A 4,879-nucleotide genomic window follows, 5' to 3' on the forward strand; every position below is an offset into this window, starting at 1 on the left:
ACCAAGCATTCTGAGTCCTGAAGACACATGGGCACCTGCTGGACCCACCTCTCCTCCCCAGAGAGGACCTCACATTGGCCTTGGCAAGGGCCTCAATGAGCCCCACGCTGGAATGCTTGCAGGAACAGTGGCCTCATCTCCACCACCAAGGCTCCCACACCCACCTCACTTTCTGGCCTGGTTACCTGTGCTCAGACAGCTTAGGTGCTGAATGAATGGACAAATATTGAGGCTGAATGAATGGACAAGTCACTACGTGGAAATAGAAGCTCAGAGAGGTAACAAGTCTCCTCTCTATGAGTTCTACTAGATAACAGACAGAGATGAAAACAGTTGCCTTGATTAGGAAGAATCAGGGGGTAGTAGTACAATTTCCTTTGCTATGTTTTCTAATTGAGAGCATATCTTCTCCAACAGGAAACAGAAATGCTAAGAAGAAGAATAGAGAGCTGACAGGGCCCACTGGCACGGTAGGTGGGAGGTTAGAGGTTCTCTCAGTCTCTCAGTAACTGCAGGGCAGGTGGCTTCTCTAGAAGGTGGGCTCCTGGTCATCATGAAGGGTCAGTCCCCATGGGGAGGCCTTTGGAGGAAGCCCAGGTAGAAGGATAAGTGTGAGAGTGAAAGGTGGGGCCAGGGCTGGTGCAGGAGGCATCTGCTAGATTCTGATCTTCCCTCAGCAAGTGCTTCCCCATCTAAGAAGTTCGCTGTGTGGCAAAGGCGCTCTGCAGGGGCTGTAGGTGAAACCTGGGAGGAAAGTGCTGAACTGGGGAGCAGGCAGCCAAGCCTCAACCTGCTGAGGCTGCATTCCCAGGACCCACTGGCCCAGCCCTGCTCTGTCTGATGTTCTGGGCAACTTGGGCCAAATTCCCAATGAAACTCCCTGGGCAGGTCGTGAGCTCTCACTCAGAGGTACAGGGTCCGACCCCTCTCTGGGCAGAGAAAATGAGCTCTGTCACCCTCAGAGCCAAACAGAGGACATGACTGAGCTTGACAGATGCTTTATACTCTTTGAATTTTGCCTCTTTCTCCTGAGCCCCGCCTGCCCTTGGCCTTTCCAGCTCTGCCCCAGGAGCCACCCTGCTCCCCACGGAGATCAAAGGCTCTCTGGCCTCTGGGACTCGCCCATGCTGCTCCCTGGCCTGGCACATCCCTCCTCCCTCTTCTCTGCACAGGCCCTCCTCACACTGCCCTGTGGGCATCAGTCCTGTCTCTTCTTCTCCCAGAACTCGCTGCCTATGCCTGCTTCCTTCTGCCCTGGACTCCTGTGGCTGTCCACGTTCCACCTCCTCCAGGGCACAGGTCCATCACAGGAAAGCTCTCTGGTGAGCAACCACTCACCACCCTGGTTGTCAAGTGTGTGGATTTTATGCAGTAGGCACGGAGTCAGTGGGGACAGTCCACCTTCTGGAGTCCAGCGGTCCAGGTGTCCTCCCTGTGGCCTGGGCACGTTCCCTCCCCATCTGAGCCTGTAGCGTGGGGTGACAGCTGTCAGAAAGGCTCCAGTGGATTAATGAGATCATGTAGGCAAAGTGCCTATGGTCGGGCTGGGCACTTTGTAGGCCCTCAGCAGTGCTGTCTCCCCTCTGCCCCTCTGGGGTCAAGGCCGCTGGGACTCCATTAGTCCATCGGCCCAGCAGGTGCCCTTGTTGCTTCTGCCAGCAGTGGGAATCCAGGGCTGTGGCTGACTGTTAAACAGACACAGTCCCTTGGGGTCAGTGCTGGCCCAGGGCAGCTCTCTGAACTCAGCCTTCATCCAGCTTCCCTGTCCATAATGAGGGTAATGACCTCAACCTTGTGTTCCCAGTCAGGGAGGAAAGGTCCAGAGTCCTGTCAGTCAGGCAGAGATGCCTCAGGGAGCCAGTGCCCAGGGCCACGTTTGAGATGAGCATGAAGCCTGGATTTGGTGGCTGCTGATGGTCTGCATGGAACACGGCATTTGACTGGCAATTATCCATCTTCAGCATGGGTTTTTTCTTTTCTGTATTGTTTGCATTTTTTTTCAGTTTTATAGAGAAATAATCGACATACATCATTGTGTAAGGTGTACACCATGACAATTTCTTTCTGTATCTCATACAGCAGTGCTCACTGTAGTCACCGTGCTGTACAGTACGTCCCTGGTACTTATTCATCTTATAACTGGAAGTTTGTACCTTTTGAGCACCTTCCTCCAATGCCCCCTCCCCCCATTTCTGGTAACTGCAAGTCTGATCTCTTTTTTTTATGAGTTTGGTTGTATTTTTGTTGTTGCATTTTGTTTTTTTAGGTTCCACATATAAGTGAGATCACACAGTATTTGTCTTTCTCTGCCTGATTGATTTCACTCAGCATAATGCCTTCAAGGTCCATCCATGTTGTCACAAATGGTAGGATTTCCTCATTTTTTATGGCTGAATAATATTCCATTGTCTGTATATATCATGGCTTCCTCCTCCATCCATCCATCCGTTAAGTACGGTCTTGATCAAGGGCTTGCAGCTTTGGAGGCACAGCATCACTCAGGTTCAAGGCTGAGCTCCACCACTCACCTGCTGTGTGGCCTTGGGCAGCGACTTAACCTTTCTGAGCCTCCATCACCTCATCAGTAAAATGGGGGTCATTCTGCAGACCCCAAAAGTAAATCCCACCTACTATGATTTCCTGGCAAGTCCTGCCCCATGAATCTTTCCTTGAACACGTCCCTGTCCCCCAGTCCCTTCTCCCACTCCCAATTCCCTCCCCCGATACACACCAGCTGGAGGTGACCTCTTCCACCCTTGGGCTGGCACAGCAATCGTCACTTTCTAGGTCCTACTTTGTAGAAACCCACCCTAGGCCATGTTTTATTTTGACAGAAGTCCCAGATCCTCCCAGACTGACCCCACGTTCACACCCACTATGCTGTCAGGAGGACCGAGGACCCTGCAGTGAGTCATTACGGGCTGAGTGTGTTTTCTCATGTCCTGCTGGAAACCACAGTGTGGTCCTGTCTTCTTATGGACATGAACCCCCTACATCATTGGCTCATGGCCCAGAGCACCCTGGGGCAGCTCTGTGACATGCAGACAGACCGTCTCTACTGACCACATTCTACGTTCAAACAGAGTCATTGCGCTTCCTCCTCGGGCGATCAAGCACCAACAAGTCTGGGTCCATCCCGGCAGAGGATGGGTATTTACTGAGCACTGTGCATGGGCTGGGGTCTTGGTTGGGCACTGAGGACGTGATGTGGCAGGAAGGAGATGGGCAGGTGGGGACGGGGTGGGGGCTGCCCTGCAGAGGGCAGAGTGTGGTCAGGAAGAGGACCATCAAGCAAAGATGGCAGGTGAGATGAGGGTCACAGAGAAAGGGCCCTTCCTAAATCCTGTGTGGCTCTTGGGCCTCATCAAAGGAGGCTGGAGCCCATCAGCCTCACTGGGCTGCACCAGGGAGCTGCGCCTTCTCCCCAGAGTCACAAGCCCAAGGCTGTGGAATTTAGCAGCAAAGGTTTGAAACAGCCAGCAGAAAACCCATCCAAAAGACAAACAACTTCAAGGCCAGGTGAAGATGTTACTAAGAGTTGAGAAGACCTTTGTGTGTTTAATTGGTGAATACTGACAGAGAAATTGCCAAACAGCTTTGGATGGATTTGCTTGAGTGTTATCTCACCTTCCGCCAGTTGTGGTTGTCCCCACCAAAGTCTCCTTAAGATGAAGCAGATGGACACCCTGGGTCTCAGGCCACCAAGGCCAGCAGCCCCGAGGAGGCTCACAGAGGCGCAGTGGGATGTTCTCATTTCAGGTGCCTGGTCCCTCTCTGTGAGTGTCAGGACGGACAGCTCATGGTCATGAGAGTTTTTGCTTTTCTGAAAATGTGTCCAGGAACTGACATCTCTCCACAGGGACTGGGAAGGAAACAGAGCTGTGTAGAGGGAAAGGGTGAGGGTCCCACTGGGGAGAGGGGGCGGTGCCTGCTGGGGCTGTGGGTGCAGCCACAGAAGCGCTGGGGAATTTGAGCTGGCGGCCTGCCAGGGATTGTGGGCAGATTTTCCGCTTTAGGATACTAGGAGAAAACCCAATATTAGTACCTAAACTAAAAAAAAAAAAAAAAAAAAAAAAAATACAAGTAAATTACTGGAGTGTGATACTTGTTTAAAAATAAAGTTAAAAAAGGATGAAGAAATTGTGGTCCAGAAAACAAAAAACAGCAGCAAAGTGTAGTGGAAAGACATGGGGAGGGGGAATCTTCCCTCTGCAGAGCCGCAAGGCCGCCCCCTCCTAGAGAAGGGCAGGGATCTGCTCTAGGAGGCCCTTCCTGTCCCTTGGATTCAGTGCAGATCGGCCCCAGCGCCGCCTCCACCGCCCTCCTCCGGGGCTGGCAGGGCTGAGAGCAGCCTCCTCCCCTCAAAGAGACACAAAGCTCCAGCACTGAGAGGAGCGGACTCAGGGTGCAGAGTTCCCAGTGCCGGCTCAGAAGGTGCAGGGAGAAGGAGTGGTGGCCAGAGGTGGTCTCGACAGCGCCCCTGCAGACCCCCAGCCTGCAGCTGCGGGCAGGACCAGGAGCTCGCCCCACTGCAAGCCTGGACGTGGAGGTCGCGCGTATTAACACACCCAGTGGAAAAATGAAGGAGAGCCAGCTTTAGGGCAGTTAAAGCAATGGGGACCCGAGCGGTGCCGCGGTGTGGGGAGTTTTGGGAGCCTAGTAATCAATGGTTATCATTCTTAAGGGATGCTGATCCCCTGAGAAGAAGGCAAAGCGAAGCGTTCCATGAAAGTGGCTTTTCCTTCTCCCCACGGGAGATGGCGCCCGGAGGTGGGACGCAGGAGTCAGGCTCCCGCCCCAGCTTGGCAAGCCCGCTGCGCGCCCTCGGGCGGTTCAGGGCGGTGCCCGAGGCACACTGGCCGGGTACCTTTGGGCGCGC

This window comes from Equus caballus, chromosome 15 (assembly GCF_041296265.1).
Source record: "Equus caballus isolate H_3958 breed thoroughbred chromosome 15, TB-T2T, whole genome shotgun sequence".
Classification (NCBI taxonomy): domain Eukaryota; kingdom Metazoa; phylum Chordata; class Mammalia; order Perissodactyla; family Equidae; genus Equus; species Equus caballus.